Source organism: Mixophyes fleayi, chromosome 1 (genome assembly GCF_038048845.1).
Source record: "Mixophyes fleayi isolate aMixFle1 chromosome 1, aMixFle1.hap1, whole genome shotgun sequence".
In the NCBI taxonomy this organism is placed as follows: domain Eukaryota; kingdom Metazoa; phylum Chordata; class Amphibia; order Anura; family Limnodynastidae; genus Mixophyes; species Mixophyes fleayi.
The window spans coordinates 403,309,019-403,329,640 of record NC_134402.1 but is presented as its reverse complement, the minus strand read 5'-3'; the positions used below and the strand labels follow the sequence as shown (position 1 = coordinate 403,329,640).

At 37.8% G+C, this 20,622-nt stretch overlaps 1 protein-coding gene across 1 annotated transcript in view; it reads right to left on the bottom strand.

Moving 5' to 3' along the window:
• Positions 1-19,785, bottom strand: part of FER (FER tyrosine kinase) — a 177,275-nt gene extending 157,490 nt beyond the window's left edge. Inside the window, exons 1-3 of the mRNA XM_075181517.1 lie at positions 19,670-19,785; positions 7,953-8,052; positions 6,490-6,571 (exon numbers count right to left, since the gene is read on the bottom strand). The gene's annotated coding sequence lies outside the window, so the exon portion shown is untranslated. The remainder of the gene's footprint in view (positions 1-6,489; positions 6,572-7,952; positions 8,053-19,669) is intronic.
• Between the last annotated feature and the right edge of the window lie 837 nt (positions 19,786-20,622).

The window sequence follows — 20,622 nt, the reverse complement described above, 5'->3', positions numbered from 1 at the left end:
GAGAAATGTTAAGACTGTCCCAGCCAATCCTAACACATGCCTGTCTCACAAGCCTGGAATATGACATGTTCACTGCTGTTACGCAGTGCTTAAACTGCCTCACCTGAAAATCCCTTAAATTGAAGTTTAACATTTTGGTTGACAGATGGAGCTGTATCACTTCATGGGTGTAGCCCTGGTCACTGAAATAAGAGATTCTTGTTGGCTTGAAAGTTCAATGCTTCTCGCTCTGCCAATTGCATTAGCTGAGAGAACCACACAGCGGTGCTATCAATATGACCCCATGCCGTTACTTCCATTATCTTCTTCAGGACTCTCAGGTATGAGCTAATGAATTATTCCATTTCTGTGATAGTGCATCCACCCTATCTTTTCTGCGGGTTAGGCATTAGTATTTGATAACATTTTTCACTAGGGCAAAAGGACCTATTTCGTAAAATCCCCTTTTCGTGGTTATCCTAATAAATACGAATTTGTCCAACTAAATTTCCATTTGGCATATCATTCATATTAAATCACCCCTTTTCAAATAAAATTCTTTTTGCTCAGAGTTTCATCAATATAGGGCTTTTTGGTACCTCCGGGCTTGCTCTGATTAGCGACGGTGTTGTTTAAAAAGAAAGCATCTCTGCGGATAATCTGAATTTGGACCTCACGTCAGCTGTTCAAATTTCAGCGCAAAAGTGACATTCTAGCAAGATATGAAAGTACCGCAGCCTTAACTGTTATGTTTACTGACTACGCTAAAGGATTTACTAGTTTTTTTAGGACTGGCAAAGAAAAGATCACCAATTCTTGAGGAGTTTGTTTAATTGTTATTATTTAATCTTATGATTATTAACAAAAACCATGTTACATGAGAATGAAAGGTCGGAAACATGTTCCTGTAAACACAGCCATAGTATATGGGCCTCTTACTAGGGACTGAGCAACCACATTACTTTAGTTTTCTATTGTTCTAGAGCTCAATGTGTAAGCGCTGATGTAGAAATAAAGAATCCTATTAAAAGTAATATTCAAATTAATTTTGATAACCATATTAAAATGGCAGCAGTTAAAGATGGTTAACAAAATATAAGCTCTTGTGGGCAGCGTCCTCTACACCGTTAGTCTTCTGTTTGTCTCTCTGTTACATTGTATGCTGCATACAGTATGCTGTAATGTTGTACTTTTGTCTAGGTATTATCTGGTTTTCTATTAGTATTCTATTTACATATTATTTCTATATGTATTTGTTTTGCATTGACGTACCCTTCGGTCTGCGTGAGCAGGGGGACCAGAGCCGGATTAACCTGAGGGCTTTCTGGGCTAATGCCCAGGGGCCTCGGGCAGCTGAGGGCCCTAGCAAAGATTTTAATATTTTATTATTATTCTGTGCGGTTTCCTCTATATCGAGTCAGGGGCCTACTGATTAGGTATATTAATTCAATATTACTGGGGGACCCCAAAAACATCAGATTGGATATAAGTGGCTTGACAAATGGGGGCCTCAGAGTACCCCTAAGCTCAGGGGCCTACAATGTCTTAATCCGGTCCTGGGGACACATCACAAGCTACAATCTATTTTCCCAAGGCCTCTAAATTGGGGAACAAGCCACTTAGAATAATATTTTTGAATGCAGCTTTAAGTATTGTATCTGTTCTGTACTGTGTCTCCATATGCTCTACTCCTATACAAGAAAAAAATGTACACATGTAGATATATTCATTAACTATCAAACTCATTTATACCCAGACACTGACAGAGGCTGGACTAGAGAAACAGTCCTCAAATGAGGGGATGTGTTTGTAGGTAAAATACAGCATATTTCAGCAGTAAAATTCATAGAAATATTGTGTTTTTAAGAAAGCTATATTTCTCTTCAACTGAAGTTATCCATGATGGTCATAACAAACCAACACGGGTGCACTTTATTATTTGGGCTCAGGAAGCCTACGATATGAAAGTTATGCTGTTGATACATACATACAGCACAGCAAGAATCATCATTTGTTGTGTCTCAGTGCACATTGTTCCACAGACATTCCCAGCTGGAGTCAGTACTAAGAATGTGTAGACCCATTCTTGGCATAATAAAATGTAATAGATCTATCCACAATGCTCACAAATAGGTAATCTAGAAGTCAACTACATCTATAAATGGAAATAAAAATAGATCAAGCAACACATAACTATTACTAGGTTAAAAAATACATATTAAGTTCTCTAAATGGAAGACTATATTTTCTATTTTCAGACACTCTATCATTGCCTAAATATATATTTCAGGAATTGAAACCAGAATTAAATATTAACAAAATAAATGTGTAGATAAGTAAATGGTTGATAAGGAGAAAAACTGTCTGCAAGTAGTTATGCACAGGCTACATGTGAACTAGGGATCTCTGAACGTAGTGCTGAATAATAAGGAGTATGGTTAGTATAAAAATGCAGCATAGAGCTGGGCCTCAGGACAGCTGGCTACATGACTGCCTGTGAGCATTTACTTAGAGCTCTGCGCAGACCAATATAAGGAATGCAGAGAATCTGTCGATTTTTCTTTCAGGTTTCAAGCTGCCAGAACCCAGGATATATATTTTATTTTATGGACAAACATGGATTACAGATGAAGAACCTGGATGTTGGTGAGTATACAGGGGTGTTTTTTATTTATTTCAAATACAAACGAGGGTTGTGTTTTATTTATATTTTGTTTTCATACACTACTATTTGGGGGTTTTTTTTTGTTTTGTTTTTTATTTAAGTCTTAATGTTTTATTTTTATATTGTTACTATGCTGTATACTGTATTGTGCCGACTGGTCCGACGTGTATTATGTACTGTATTGTGCTGGCTGCCGGTGACATGGCCATTTGATTGTAAACAATCACAATGTCGCCATTTTAACCACATAAAACTACTGAACCTGTCAACATTTTGGTGTCGGCAGATCGTTCCCAAACGGAAACGGCAATAGAAAGTTGATACAGAGATAAATACACTAAGGTTATACAAAATAACAAAATAACTGTTGCGTTATTTTGAGCATTTTCTATTATTGATCAATGTCTTTCTCTCTCTCCAATAATAAATATATTATAAATATATTATATATATATTAATAAATAAATATAATATATATATATATATATATATATATATATATATATATATATATATATATATATATATATATATATATATATATATATATACACACACACACAAGTTAACCCGTGCATGATACTCATGCATTCTAGTCAAATCAAGCCACTTAAGGTCTTAAAAAGGTTCTTGTCATGCATTTGGGCCTAGCCCAGGCCTCCTCAGGGGAAGATCGTTACTTCCCGACGCAAGCACCCTTTTTAATGTGTGTTCATGAGGTAAAATTACCTCACGAAAATGAGTTTGACCCCTCAACTCGTAAATTTAGCCTTTACTACCCCTCCCATGGGGGGAAGGGGGGATGATGGAAGTTAACTGACTTGACTATTCTAATTTTTTTGTCAAATAATGTCAGTATACCAAATTTCAGGTCAATTGGATGAGCCCTTTCTGAGAAAATAGTTTTTTCCACACACACACACTAACGCACGCCTCTACACATGTGTGTTCATGAGGTAAAATTACCTCACGAAAATGAGTTTGAGCCCTACCAAATTTCAGCCCTTTTTGAATTTTTTTCCCCACACACTCTAAGAATTTAGTAGGTCAGTGTATAACTCTGCCCAGCAGGTGGCGCTGCAACTTGTTTTTTTTTTTTTTACACACACACAGACAGACGCCACTAAGCATTTATATATTAGATATCTATCCAGTGGTGATAAAAATCCATGTTAATCTTATTATTCCTATGACTTATCCTTTTTCCTCATGAGAGGGTGATATCCTCCCAAAATTTCACGTGTCACAGGTGTGGAAAAGAAGACAGAACGTGTATATAGTGAAGCATTTCTCAATAACTATACAAATATATATATAAAAAAAAATTCAAGCCAGTGACATAAAATTATGTGACACCACAACCCTTTGCGAGTACACTTACTCTCAAGATCACAACAACACATCTATCACCACAAATGGTAGCAAGTCTTTGGAGGAAACCCCTTTAGGAAAATATGCTTACTCAATTGCAAATGTGTGTGTATGTTAGGGAATTTAGACTGTAAGCTCCAATGAGGCAGGGACTGATGTGAATGAGTTCTCTGTACAGCGCTACGGAATTAGTGACGCTATATAAATAAATAGATCATGATGATGATGTATCGGGTCAGTCAGAAACCATAATCATCCATTCATTTGTCAAATTCCAAATGTTGAATCCAAAAATGCTCACATATATGGAATAGAAAAAAAAAAGAGGCATATAGTGCATTACCTCTAAAAACAATATTATGTATAAGAACAACTAAAAAGCAAAAAGAAAAAATAAGAACATCAACATGCAGGTATGGTGTCTCTTAGATCACATTGGGGTATTCTCCCAGCCTATCAAATTTTGTACATCTTATTCGCATATAACAGTTTCACTATGTGATGAGGGATAGGGCCGATGGAGATCTTTAAGATGATGAGGAGACCGTAGACAACGCATTTCAACCTGTAGAGGTCTTTTTCATATATATTTCTAGACATCAATATAAAATCACTTGGGGGCACTGGGTCACCATATTCGGCCAGTACGGCCTGTATACATTGTTACATTGAATCTACTAATGTCTAGAATTGTGCAGGAGGGGTGCAGCACCATTCTTACACAAGAATGTCACTCAATTCAGGTCTGATGATGGTGGTGGTGGAAAACGCTGTCTGTATTTGTTCCAGTATATCCCATCAATGCACGATTGGGCTCAGATCTGATGACAGAGCCACAACATATGGATAACCATCATGTTCATCAAATGATTAGACAGCTGAACGAGCTCTGTGAATGGGAACATTATCATCCTGGAAGACACCCTCTCTTTCAGAAAAAGAAATGCTGTAACATAAAGGCCATTCACTCAGTAACATTAAGAGAATGTGGCCCACAAGATCATGGTACAATAAGAACCCTGCATTGTTCTAAACAAGCACTTGGACTATAGAGTTTTTTTAGATAGGTGTAAAACGTGTGTTAATCAGTATTGGGAGTGATAATACATTGGACCATATCACCTTCCTCCACTGTGCTCTTCGCAAAACACTGAAACTCACAACCGTACATTACCAAATGTGATGAGCAGTTTGTGCACTGTAACCCAACTCAGATGTTCTGCTCCGCGATGTTCTCAATTTATCATTTTTTTTATTAAACTGACTGTAGGTTTACATTTATAGTCATGCAATTGTTCGCCTGTTTTGCCAGCCCGGTAGGATGAACTATCTTGGTCAAGGAAGCTCCTCCCAGCCAAACATGCCCAACAGGTCTACATGGTAGACTTAATTCAGGGCATTTGGACAGTCTAGCATTTCTATACAAGATTTTGGAATCATATCCAAATAAATGGATAAGCCACACCTGTGTGAAAGCCCTTGCTTTCAATATGCTTAATGTCCCTCGTTTCATCAGGTGTTTCCTTTTTAAGTCTACTACCGGTATATGTACAGTAATTGCAGATTTCTCGTTTCTGTAAGGAGTACAAATGATTAGGGTGCAATGAGGGTGAAACACAGTGACAGGCATCCTGATATACTTCAGGAGCCGCATGGGAGTCCCTCTAACGTTCAAAGGGCCACACATTACCATCAATCTCTGTAATAAGTTAAAGCAATGCATTTAATCAAAGAAACAGACACAGATCTGCATTATCATAGCAGTAGGCATTTTGAAAAATAATTTTAAGTTATAACCTACAAATCTGACAATAAAGCAGATAGGAGGTGGGAGCCACATGGGGATGCTGTCCCACTGTATTGAGGTATTGAGTGTGGTCCATCAGATAAAAGAAACCTTTTGAAGGGTACAAATCGCACCACTCCAAGCTGTACTGGTAGCGCATATGTTTCCCAGCAGGTGAAGTCACAGGCATATATGCTTAAACATGATCAGATAATAGTCTGGGCTTTCAACATCCTCTTCCCTTTATAATACAAAAGTACTATTTTATTATTTTATCGAGAAGCGTTAAAATTGTGGTTGGAAAATGTTTTGTGATTAACTACACTTAACATTGCAGGGAAGCTTAGAGATACGTTCATTAGCACATCATAAACACTATTTAAAAAGTGATGGTAGTATACTCTGAATGCAAGGAAAAAGTGAATGTTTTGAGCTAAGTAAGCTGAACTAGTGTTTTTGGGTCTTTTTTTGAGGGGTGGTGAGGTTGCTTTTTAATGCACAGCATATGAGCACAAATTACAACCTTGCATAGCCCAAATAATGCAAAATGATGCATCTGTTAACAGCATAAAACTGGACTGCTATGGTATTGCCATCCTTCATGTTAGACTAAGGTAGAACAATAGGTGGCTGGCTTTTGTTTTAAACCAAGCATGATGATTACACAAACAAAAAAACAACTACTTACATCTTCCCACTCCCCAGATGCTGTATTGTGGTCTACAACTAAATCCAGTTATCTGCAGTCACTGGTGTTTTATGCCCTTTGTCTAAAAACAAAAAACAAAAAACACAAGTTAGGACTCAATGAAAAATATTAACCATATTACAAAGGTCTGTAATTAAGTTACTGCTACATCATTGCAGGAATTATCGGACCACTTGCAGAACACATGTTTTAACAAACATTTTTTTCCTAAAGGGAAAATTATGAATTTTGTTGTACAAATATCTTCTAATACAGACCAACTACTGGAGTGTCACAGTAAGGATGCTATTGTATGCTTAAGAATATCTTTACATTTTCATGTTAGCTGGGACTGACAAGCATGAAATCAAATATTTCCAGGTAAATTCAGGTGTTTTTTTAGATTATGCCATTTACTAAACAATCTAAAACGGAAAAGTGGAGGTGTCGCCCACAGCAACCAATCAGATTCTAGCTAGTATTTAGCTGGTACATTCTAGTGCAGTGATGGGCAAACTGATACACTCCAAGGGCCCCACGGGTGGCCCGCTATCTTTCAACAGGTCCGCATATAAACCCTCAGTAATAAGTTAAACTAATATATTTAATCAAAGAGAAACCTATCTTTTACGACATATCACCAGGTATTGTGAACAAGTCTTACAAGATGCATTAAACAAATCTGCCATTAAGGCAGAAAGGAGCTGGGGCCAAAGGTGAAGCTATGGAGGGCTGCCTGTTGGCCACCACTGTTCTAAAAACTGATTACATGAATCTGATTGGCTGCTAAGGGCCACGCCTTGTTTTCACAAGCTTTAGTAAATCTACTCTAAAGCCTTCTTCCCCAAGTGCCATGCTTGGGAACCACCAGGGGTCCACTTTTGGAACAGAGCTATGGAAGCCATCCAAAGTTTTAACACTTTAAATGATGATGATGAACATCCTAAATATACTGATCAGTGTATTTATTAAAACGCCTTCAGAGATGTGGCCCCATAGAAATGATAAGTACTAGATTCAGCAGTATCTCTGGAACTAGGATGTCCCAGTCATGGGACATCTATATTTCTGCCAATTGGGAGGAAAATTAAGCTCTTTCAATAGAAAAAAAAAAAAAAAAAGAAAGCTGAACAATTAGCTTTGTGCTAATAATATAAACAACTATATGAGTTGTATCCTAGTATTTTACACAACTTGATTTGTTAACAATTGTTACTGTAACCTTTCTGGACTGCTTCCTCCATTTATTTTCCCAGACAACAATTACACCATCCCCTTCCCTAAATATCTTTTAAACTTCTCTAAACTTAAAATAACTTTGCGTACAAACTGCAATAATCTGCAAACATATCCACATGGGGACAGAACTTATTTTTATGTAAATTACACAATATTATACAGTGTGAGAGACAAAGAATAGTTTTGTTAACAACAGATTACATCATGTAAACTGTATACAGTACCTAGTGCATTCATTTCCTTGCATGCTGAAGCTGGAGTATTCAGGGCCAGGAGCAACTTCAGGCTGCTGGAGAAAAAATCCTGTTTGCATGGAATTCCTTTCTGCAGACAGAAGAATGCATGTGTCAGTAACATCCGCTTCAAAAAATTTTGCTTGGGGCTATGCATTCACAATACAAGGAACTCAGTACACTGATGAGGGATGTGAGGGAAAATGCACCAGACCACATGAGGCTCTGAACTGTCATTTTAACAAAATATTTAGATTTAAAATTAAATAAATAAATAAAAAGGTGTGGTACGGTCTAGATCATTCTTTCATACCCTATTTTCATCTCCATGATCGTTCTTTACAAGGCTTAAGGTAAAAAATAATGAAAGTGGTACATAGAACGCTGCTGGAATTAAATCATAAAGTATCATATGGTCCTTAAGACCTCTCTGTTCATCGGTTTTACATAATTTATTACAAACTACAATATAAAAATGCTTTAACCCAGTTATTAACTATCAAATGACGGCCAAGACTAACTACCTAGCCTAGATAAATCTTAATTCCCTGGATCCGATTTCTGAGCAATTAGCTGTGGCCTTTTATTTTATTGTGAAAGTCTAGGTTAAGGGATTTATATATTGTGCTACCTGATGATGGGAGAGGAGGCTTTGTATGTGTTTGTATTTAAACCAAACACCTGACATTTCTGTGTCTCCTCAGTAACTTGTGGTTATTATTGTCATGGCATTGTGAAAGTCAAATAATTGGATGAAGTTGTTTCAAATTAATAACCATTGGTTTAATTAGCTTTATTCGAATAATACGCTACGGTGTGGAAGGACATAATACGGTAATACGCAATAACACTAGAGAGCACTTCTACATACATTTACACTCACACATTCATTTGTAAATAGTTCACCTTAATGAAGTTTCAGCACATACTCTTTTATAATCAAATGTAATAAATTTAATAGTTTAAAATAATAAAGTTAAAACCACTGTATTGATAACTAAGGTTCAGGATAGGGGAAACGTATCATGTTTAGTGTCATGCTAATCCACTTTTTATTATCAGACATCCGCTAAAATTAGCTAAGTGATCGCACCCTGTGTATGCTAGTTATGGATGATAAAGGGTTAATGCTCAGAATGATATTGTTTTTGTAATGCTAAAAGACGAGTTTGAACCAGTATTTCGTCAGGAAGACACGTAGGCAGCTGTTGGAGAGTTACCCCCACCCTTGGAGGGCATTCTTTGAACCGACCTATGACCTGCATTGTACTGGATTGTCCTAAATCCTGAACCAATTGAAAAATGCCATGACATCACTACTGCTTTTTATGTACCACAAACTGTATATAAACCAGGCACTGAGACCATCATTCTGTCTACTTTGACCACAGGCTTCAGAACTGAATAACTGTATGCTGGATCCAGTGCGCTGCGTATGTATTGGCTGCACTTTATTTTATCTATTTTATCTTACTTCTGTCACTTGCAAACTAAGGCTGGGTACACACTGGAGCATTTTCGTCTAATAATGGGGCAAATCAGCTGATATACCACCATTCGGTCAGATATCATGTGAGTGTGTATAGTGCCACGATGATCTAAAGTCGTCCCAAAGTACCGATCATCGTTTCATTTGGTTGGTCGTACTCAATATTTTCCGACCAATCACGTAGTGTGTATGCACTCATGCTCACGATCGCCATAGAGTTTACAGAGTCGTGTTCTTTTCAGCCGATGCCAGCAATGAATGTCCCCGTGAATAAATGTAGAAAGTGTTGTAGAAGGAATAATTCATTTGTTCGTTCTGAGACCAAATGTTTAGTTTTAGACTCACAGAAGCTAACGAAATTCGTTAGGTCATGTGGATAGCTATAACAAGGCGGTTTTAATCATTGTGACAATGCGACAAGAATGAATGAATTAATATTGTGCTGTCATTCTCCGAAGACTAGAGGACCAGATGAAGTACCAGATGAAAAGCACAGATCTGAAGATAAATAGTGTCAGTGTGTATGCATAAATCGCCAGACTGATCAGACTTTCAGTTGTAGGTACAATCGTTTGAAATAACACGTCGGTGGAAAAATCTTCAGTGTGTAATTAGCTTAACACCGAAACGAAGATAATTTGTGAGGAAATGGAGTCTTCAGCAATAACAATGTTGCTCCTGTGAAACATGACAATGTGCAAGTGGAGTTATACCCTAGCCCAGTGGTCACAGGGGTGCCGTAGCAAGGACTGGTGGTAAGCAAGGCGGGGCATTACTTGCTAATTATTTTTGCTAAGGGGTGCCTTGAAAACAATTTGGAGACCCGAAGGGTGCCTCCAACTGAGAAAGTTTGGGATTCACTGCCCTAGCCCAATGGCCTTAACTCATGACTGTCAGATGTCCTCTTTGCCCTGCTCTAGCACCAGCGACTCTGCAGCTTAACTTCATTGCAGAAAGCATAAAACAGATGTGTAATTTCTCTACATTTGTAGCATATGAGAGTCTTTTATGTTTGTTTGTTTTTAGTAAATGTAAGTTCCTTTATTTTGTGTGAAAGGACACACACCACACAGACAGGCAACAATAGCAAATGGAACAAAAACAAATTGGTGTTTGGTCAGTAAAAGGTTAGCTATGTAACTGCAAAGCAAGAGACAGTACGGTAAGTATTTGTACTGACAAAAATAATTAATTATAGAAGGAATGATATCCCCTTTAATCATTAATTTTAAGAACAAAACACATACACAACATTTAACGGATCCTGTTTTACCACATACTTCAAATGGGTAATTTGTCTGACAAATATACAAGGGGATTTTTTTTCCTGTTACTGTATTTGTTCTTGTCACAACAACACAGGCAAGGTGGTCTTGCCAATCCCCATCAACCACCACTGTGTCTTTACGTATTAAGTGAATCTGCGGTAAGACCAAGTGGTTGTGTTTGTTTGTTTTATAGAAAAAAGTTTACATGTATACAGCAACAATTGTTTTCTTTCAAATTTAACTCTGAGACATCCCTTCAAAACACATATAGGTAGGGGGGTGTACCCACAATGCTTGTGACTTTGGATTTAGGGATATTTTACATATCTAAAACCTACCAACATTACATTTAAACATGATCCCTATATTTCCCCACACTGCCTCTGGCATTCTGCCCATCATTACCTTGTGTAGTAGAGCTAATCATAGTGTCAGTATGGAGGAGGCATTTACTGATCGTATGATTGACCTTATCACAGAACAGCAGGAAAACAAACTACTTTTCAAACTTGTTTTTCAAACTTTTTGGATAACAGGTTCTAGATAAAAGATCCCACATCTCTATACCTGCAAACTGTGTTTCACTGCTCACTTAAAGTCACATGTCTCAAAACTCTCTCTTCATGCTGGCCTATCCTACCACCTCTTGACCATCACCTCTTCTTCCTTTGCCCACCATATCCATTTTATCCCACTTGCTTCTACTGTCTCTCACCACCCCTCCTTCTAGAATGTAAGTCCCTCTACCCATAGTCTCATGTCTGTCTAAGTTCATCTCCCTTGCACTCATCTGTGCAACTGTCTCATGTAATTGTGATTTACTGTATTAGTTAAGTCCCATCTCTATCTGTAGGATTGCCTGGTGCTACGGAAACTGTGGCACCTTATAAATAATTAAATAATAACATCCCATAGATTGTAAAGATGCGGACAGGGTCTTTTAACCCCTCTGTCTGTCTGTATTACTCAGTATTGTTTTATTACGGTGTGTGTTCCCAATTGTAGAGAGCTACAGAATTTGCTGGCGCTATATAAATAAATAAATGATGATGATGATGAGGATAACATTTGGATAAACATAGATACAAACAGGTCTTACCCAATAATATTATAATCTTACAATTATTAGGCATTTACAGTTGTATTTCCCAAACACAAAAAGATGCATGTATTAGAGATGCTCAGGCTCGGTTTCCCGAGCACCGAATATACCCGAACTTTCCAGATCCGAGTACCGAGCCAAGCTCAGTACCCTTCGCGCTTTTTCAGAATTGAAAACAAGGCAAAACATCACCGTTACGTCGTCGGATTTCGCGATTTTTGGATTCCTTTTTAAGATCCAACATAACGGTAGGTGGGAGGGAGGATGGTCCCAAGGACGATTCCATCTTGCCCCATTTTTCTTTTCTGCCACTGCTGTGTGCCAATGTGTCCTAGATGTGGTTGGATCTGCCGTGTGTGCCATTGCTCTGTCGCTTACCATCCAGCCAGGTCGCTGCAGTATTTGTCCGAAAGTGTATGAAAATAATAATGTGATCTGTGAGGTGGTCAAAACTGACTGCAAATGACTTGAAATTAGTGTTATTGAATTTAAGAATAATGTAGGAACAAAAACAAAACAAAAAAAGAGCGAAATTATGTGAATTTAGCATATTTTAGGATTTTTTCTAAAAAAATCTAAAACCAAAACCCACGAGGGCAGTTTTGCCAAAACCAAAACACGAAGCTAATCCAGATCCAAAACCAATATACGGGGGTCAGTGAGCATCTCTAGTATGTATACACAAAACAAGGGCCTGTTCTTTCCAAGATAATCTAACAAAAACTTAACATGCCCTTCAATCATTGCATTGCTTCTCCACTATAAGACTGCACAGACCAGCAAACTTTTTTATTAACCTTTGAAATAGATTATATCTATAGCTATACAGAGTACCTTGGTAGTTCAGCTGCAATCACTCCTTACTTAGGCTGGGTACACACTACAAAACTTCCCAACGGATGTGTTATATACAACGACTTTACCTATTATATATTAGTATTCATAGCTACTTTATGCATGGTTTTCATTTACATACGTCAACAATTAAGCCCTGTGTACATATACTCTATCTGTGCCGCCTAATAGTACTAATTTTATGCTTCTGACCAGTGAAAATACAGTAGTCATTTACCAAGTATAATTGTATTGACACCAAATTCAAGTATATTTGCTTTGCTTCAACCTGACTACCTGGCAGATTTTCATTTTCGTTTTAGTTTTCAAAGTAGCCCTTTCTGTCACTATAAAATACATGTGTATATTGTAAACTAATCTCTGCTATAAAATAGCATTGTATTCATGTGTTCATTAATTTACATAGAAAGGCTATTTTGTTCTTCTTTGCCACCTCACCCTAACTCTAATGATTAGTAGGAAATAAGAAAATCATTCTTCTAATAGCAAACTTGAAGTTTAGGCTTTCTAATTATAAGCATGGTATGGGAAGACAGCACATCAGTGGATAGAAGTAGTAGACAATATATACATCCCAGTTATAAATATTGGTTAATGCTGGGGACACCAGCATGGGACCCTCATAGTGATACTATTCAGTGAGGTGGGTTATAGATAAAAAAAAACAATAGTTAAAGCTCCCCTTTAAAATATCCATGGATCCTGCAGTTTTGTGTCTTTGAGAGGCCATAGAACTCCTAGGTAACCACGATAATACAATGTGGTCAAGTTGAAAAGTTATATAAAAAAAAAAAATAAACCAGAAAGGTAAAACATAAAAACATGTTTGTGCACCAAAAGATATAATGAACTGGAAATACACAAAGAGCTTTAGTATGCCCCATTATAGATATTGACATCTTCTACTGATCGTTAAGGAACGTAAAAGTCGATGTGATATATTATGCATAAACTCGCTCTGCGCATGCCCATAAACTAACAATACCACAGAGAACACAAGAACATCCAATTCATCTTCGAGTGCAAAAGACCCTTACAATAGCCAACGATCTTATGGGTGGAACAGGGAGGGGAATGGACGTATACACATAGTCAATCTACAGTAAGGGTGTGCCAAGCTCAGGTGTACGCAGCAAAGCCCGATTGAAGCTTTTAGGCATCTCAAACGTACATGTTTTTCTGTTGTATCACTTGCACCAGCTGCAGCTCTGGTGTAAGTGCTGATTACTAGTGAGGATGGCTGTGTATACAAGCTAGAACATGTCTGCAATCATGAGCAACTGTATAAATTATAAAATATATATTATTTTGTTATTAATGACTATATTATTAACAGGTGACATTAAACTATTTATTTTTTCTGTACGTTTTTTATGACTTAATATTCCACATATGTACTGGATGTATCCTGCAGCGTATTGTCTTGTCGTATTGTTAGAGCAGAGCGCACCTAGACCCGTATTCATCAACCCACGTATCTTTACATCAGCTCCCTGTTGAATACTGATATGCGTATACCCGATTTACATGCATTTTTAAATAATAGTTTTTATTAAAGTTTTTGGGTTATAGGGTGCAGAAAATAAACAATAAAATGGGGAGGGGAGAAGGGAAGGCGAGAGGAAAGTAAGCAGGATAAAGGGCAGTACATACAAATCTAAACAAAAAAAAACAATACTTTTTTTTTTTTTAAAAAACCACAATACGTTGGTGTCTTCTTGGTGAATCAGGACCCTTGAGAGCATGCACTCTTGCCACCACCTGAGAAGAACACAGCACAATACAAGCTGTGCCCATCTATACAACTTTCCATATTACAAGACACTTAACACCCGCTTTTGCTTGTACTTATATTTCTAAATAGTTCTTGCCAAAGCTTGCATAATTGCAAACATGTGGAAAATATATTTTCTATGCACAAACAAAGAAGTATATAAATGATATCCATGTCTCTCAAAGGCAAAAGAAACACATATATAATTAGGATGATAATGCTTTAAAACCCTTTTCTGCGTTCTTGTTTCTCAACCAATAAATTAAACCTTACCCTTTCTTCTGTATTCAGTTAATAAACAAGGATTGTAAACCATACTATGCTCAACGTTTAAGTACAGTACTACAATCATTAACCAGCAGCTGTTCTTTAAAAAAGGTATATACACTGTGAAAAACACCCAGATACAGCGGACAAGCCAAAAACCATGTTTTTCATTTAAAGCTAGTAACTGATGATAGTTTAATAATGAGAGTAAAATAGTAGGCTGGTCCCTGCAGTATTACATCATTAAAAGATTATAACAGACTTCACCCAATCTAGAATTACCTAATCCACCCAAATCAAGTGCTAAAGTGAAAATAAAATTAACTGGTGCATAACGCAAACAAGTTCCTTAGCATTTGCATACTACATTTGAACACGGTTTCTATATAACATTCCAGAGCTCAACCAATATGGCTTTTGCCCACTGCACTGTGCAGGGACACCCCTTTCAAATGTCACTAGTAACATAACTGATAAGCCCATTGTAGATCCTCCTAACTACTTGTTCTAAATAGATCACTTGCTTTTGACACAATAAACCATATATTACAGGTAGTGCCCATTCCCTTAAACTGGGTACACACTACAGGTTTTTACCAGATTATCATGCCAATCACACAATAATCGACTATTCGGTCCGATATTGCATAAGTGTGTATACTCCCCTGATCATGTTTTATTGTACCAAAGCACATTGTATCATTTAATTTGATTTTATAACCGGACTAAAAATCTCTATAAACAATGTCGGGCAAATTCTGCAGAGTGTCAGCACTCACGACCAGCAGTGTAGGCAGATCTACATAGAGTTTACAGAATCACAATCTTTTCAACAGATGGTTATGACAGATGAAGGGCACAGATCTGAAGGTAAGTGTGTACACATGAATCTGCTGATCTGGACTTTCAGTCATTGGTAAAATAGGTAAAGATATTGCATCAAGGAAAATTTTCTGTAGCGTGTACCCAGCTTCACTTACATAGCTCTTACCTGATTTTTGTTCTACAGTAAGATTCTAACTAGCCATTCCTACACAATGGTCAGTTAAAGTATAAGGCTTAGCCCTAATCTGCTTTCTTGGCAGCATATCATCATATGGGTTACAGTATCACAGACTAGTAAAGGGACCTGGGGGAGAAGGGTAGTTAGTCTAAGAGTGGGCCCTAAGATCTACCAGGTAACTACTTCGGTTCCGTGAGTAGAACTGGAACAGAAAAAAAGTGCTATCTAGGTGGTATCAGTGTTCCAGTCTCCCTGCCAAAGTGCTCCAGCTATTGTGATCCCCCTCCCCATATGGTGGGAGTATGTAAAAATATTGCCATTGTGGAAAGCGGTGATCTCCTCATCTACAAAGTTTATGGGAGATAATGTTCCAGATAACCATAGCTCTTTACCTAATACCAATGTCCCATTATAAAACATCCGTCCAAAAGTATCTAAACAATGCAACAAAGGCAGTAATAAAGTGCCCCCCCAGTTCTCCCCAACCGGAGATACTCCTCTTCTCCATCCTTGAAAGAGTGCTTTTCTAGGCTACATTATTACACAGTATGAATGATTATACTCATCATCTGCAGATCAACTTAATGTATTATGTGAAATCTGATGCAGGTGGCTGGAATTTAAAGCTAAAGTGAAATACTTTACAAACTGTAAGTGACCTCTAGGATTAGAGAATCGACAACCTGGATTTTTAACATTTTAATCTGCTTGTCTAAGCGACCTGAAACAGTATAACCCCCTCTTATGGCACCCTCATGGACTGGACCCTATGGCCTCTTAGGCCCTATTTTCTTTCCAACATCCCCCGTTCCCTATCTCCTGCCCACTTCTCTAGCCCCTCCATTGTTTTGTTAAGTTCTTATACATACAGGGTTAAGTCTTGCAGACAGCAAGAAGCTGCTGAGCAGCTAAGGTTGCAATACCCGCCCTTACCTCTAAGTTGTCACCTATAACACTACAGAAGTCACAAAAGGTGACAAGGATGCTTATCCTCTTCATAAGCACTACTATTTTATATATTTCCATTGTGTTTGTGTATATGTAGCATTTGTGTAAAATTTTAAACCATTGCACCAAGTTTTGTTTGCTTTTAATCATTGTCACTATTGATAAAAGCTTCAGAACTTTCTATGTGAGTGCAGATAACATGTCTATCAAGAGACTATAGTAGTCTAAGAATTCACATGCTCCTTCCTTCCTTATTTATTACAACAGAACCTGTCAGGAAACTCTATTCTCAGGTTTTCACTTTGTTGAAACAATGTTCATGTATTCTGAAAAAGATTTAAAAGCATTTATACACTTTTGCAGATGTATTTAAAATATATCCTGTATTGAAGTATAACCGAACAGTCTCTTTTGCCAATAAAATAATTTGCAATAATAAGCTAGATACACTCTCTAGTATGTTGTATTTAGTAAGTGCTTGGAGGTGAAGTTATCCTCTGCATTGATGGAGCAGGAATCACACAGGAACGTGTATACAAAGTCAGCAGTCGCACTGCACAACTCAAACTGCTTCAAATTCTATACTGCTACAAAACAAAGTTGTGTGTTTTTATCATTATGCAACAAAACATGAATATGTTTGCAAATTATCTTGACATCTTTAAGGTTTAAGACCTCACAGCTGTTTCCCACGTTGCTTTCTGTAAACGTAAGAAAAAAACATTGTGCACAAAATATGGTAAGTAGAAATGGGGCTGACTACAGTACAAATTCTCAAAATAAGGAGAGTTCTGAATAGTCCTTACAGGATAGAAACAAACATGGTACAATAATATAATTTAGAAGTCAATGTATCTGGAATGTTTTTAAAATTTCAATAATCATTGACCTTAAAACGGCCAAATGACATATCCTCCAAATAGTCAACATGTCCAAGATAGTTGTATTTTTCCACAAATGTTTTCCGCAGATTTTCATTCATTTATCAAGATTTCCTTAATTGAAACGCGTCGGAAAGGGGCGGTGATCAAGAGGTGGACTTAACCAGCCGGCTACCCGATCTATTGAAAGGGATTAGTTTTTTTCTACACACTTATTTCCATCCTATATGCGATCCCATACCAGAGAGATTGACACAATATATCAGAAGTTCTTTATTGTGCCTTTCTAAACCACGTTGATTCGAGATCTTCCTCTTGTAAGTTTGATATCAAATGGGTTTTATTCATATCACATGGTGTCCTAAGTAAAAGGCCATATACACACTGGTGTCCACGGGTTTTACATCATTCCAATTAACATGCATGTTACGCTATGATGTGACTCTGGTTTATTTTTATGTATGAACATCTGCAGAAAAGACTTGTGGAAAAATACAGCTATCCTGGACATGTTGACTATTTGGAGGATATGTCATTTGGCCGTTTTAAGGTCAATGATTATTGAAATTTTATAAACATTACAGATACATTGACTTTTAAATTATATTACTGCACCATGTTTGTCCTATAAGGACTATTCAGAACTCTCCTTATTTTGAGAATTTGTACGGTAGCTAGCGCCATATCTACTTACCATATTTTGTACACATAATTTCTTTACATACTTGGATGGATTGTATGTAGGTTAGTAGTGGACAGCTCTAACTCATTAGCACGGACACACCTAAATTGCTTTTGTAAGAAAAAACATGGCTTTTCTTTACCACTGTGTTGTAAATAACTGTTGAGATGCACAGGCCACAATATATACTGCAGACATTTTCTTTAAACATTTTGCAATTGTATTTTAGATTATTATGTGTTAAAGTACTAGCTTTCATTTTATTTGCTGTAAATAAGAGAAATGATAAAAGTATGCCATAACAGCATACATCAGTAGGAATGTTTCTATGCTTCACAAAAGCAAATGGAATGGTCAACTTAACATAAGGAATGTACAAACGGTAAGCAATATTTTAGATCAACTAGTAAAGATAATTTGCTGTTGAGCAGTCAGTACCATATTATGTGTGAAATACACCAATTACAAATGGTAAACTACACTCACCCAATATGATACTACTAATCATCAGCAGCAGCTATTTATATAGCACCACCAATTACACAGCTCTGTACAGAGAACTCACATCAGTCCTTGCCCCTCTGGAGCTTACAATCTAAATTCCTTAACATGCATATACTATCAAATTGATCCGTGTGTGTGTCTGTGTGTGTTAGGGAATTTAGACTGTAAGCCCCAATGGAGCAGGGACTGATGTGAGCGAGTTCTCTGTACAGCGCTGCGGATTAGTGGCGCTATATAAATAAATGGTGATGATGATGATATATACACACACACAGTAGGGTCAATTTTGATAGCAGCCAATTAACCAACTAGTATATTTTTGGCACATGGGAGGAAACTAGAGCACCAGAAGGAAACCCATGCAAACAGAGGTAGAACATACAAACTGCAATAAATAATAATAATCATAATAATAATGCTAATACAAAATTATATTAACTTCTTCAATTGCTCCTCTGTTATAAATGTTATCCTGTGGTGAACATTTGACAAGAACCACTACCAGGTGCATCCAACAAACCACCCCAAGAGAAGTAGTTATTGGTAACCGAAACTTAAACAGGATCTATGTCCAGAACTAATTCCTAAATCTGGGACTAACCCTGCAAATCAGAGACAGCAGCCAACTATGTACTTACAAGGGGTGTTTGAAGGTTAATTCCTAGCACCATTCACACTGTACTAATGTCTACAAGGGAGGGGGTCACTGTACTGGTCTATGACACTTTATATATATGTCAGATGCGGGTGGTAACAGGAGCCCTGTCTACATGCTAAGACAGATCACCACTGCTCCATGATGAACAATCCATCTCCCTCCCCGGGCCGACACCACATTTCCCATCAGCCGCCGCTTCCCGACACCTCCCTTCAAGCCTTATGGAAAACCTGGACATAACTCCCTCTTCCCTCCGCCCCCTCCAGCTTTCCGGTACCTTCAGCCCAGTGACACCACACCACCCGGAACCTCCGATACCACCGACAACAGGGACCCCGTCAGGCCGCGCGTCACCGGACCGTCGGCGTCACCGCTCCAGCCAATGGAGCACCGGGATAGAGGAGGAGACCGGGCACGTAACAGCCAATCACGGGAGCCGGAGGAAGTCATTCAGTGTCCAGCGAGGAAGGGATGGACGGTTGGGTCATGTGACCGCTGGATGTGTAAACATGGAATACTGGTCCTCCTGCACCAGCTCTGGTCAGTGGCACTGTGCGGCATACAGCCTCTGAGAGAGGGGTGTATCTGACTATAGGAGCTTGTTAGCGAGCTGTTCTCATGGGTTTGTTTCGGTATTATAGGAGAGGCATTTCTGCCTAGTCTTGTAGGGATACAAACCAAGGCGTTCATTGCTGATGCTTTATGTAAGATTGTATCGTCACATCAATCAGGGCCAGTGCTAGCTTGTCTGGCGCCTCCCTGCAAAAAATTAAATTTGTGCCTTCCTGTTTTATCAATTATTTGTTCATTCACTAATGCTTTACTTCTTTTAATACAAATCATAATAAAACTCTAATAAAGAGAGTAATATAAATACATACATTAAACAGTGAAAATGTATTGCTATAGGAATAATATACATGAAGAATGTGCATTTTTTTGTAATAAAATGTTCCAATTTTGGCCAATTTGGTGAGAAGTATAGAAGAAGAAAAAAAACGCCCCCTTCTTCACACTGTGCCCTCCTTCATTTCATCACACTATACCCCCTTCATCACACTATGCCCCATCATACTTGGAGCAACACAGTGGCCTAGTGGTTAGCACTTCTGCCTCAGCACTGGGGTTATTAGTTCAATTCCTGACCATGGCCTTATCTGTGTGAAGTTTTTATGCTGTCACCCGTGTTTGCGTGGGTTTCCTCCGGGTGCTCCGGTTTCCTCCCACACT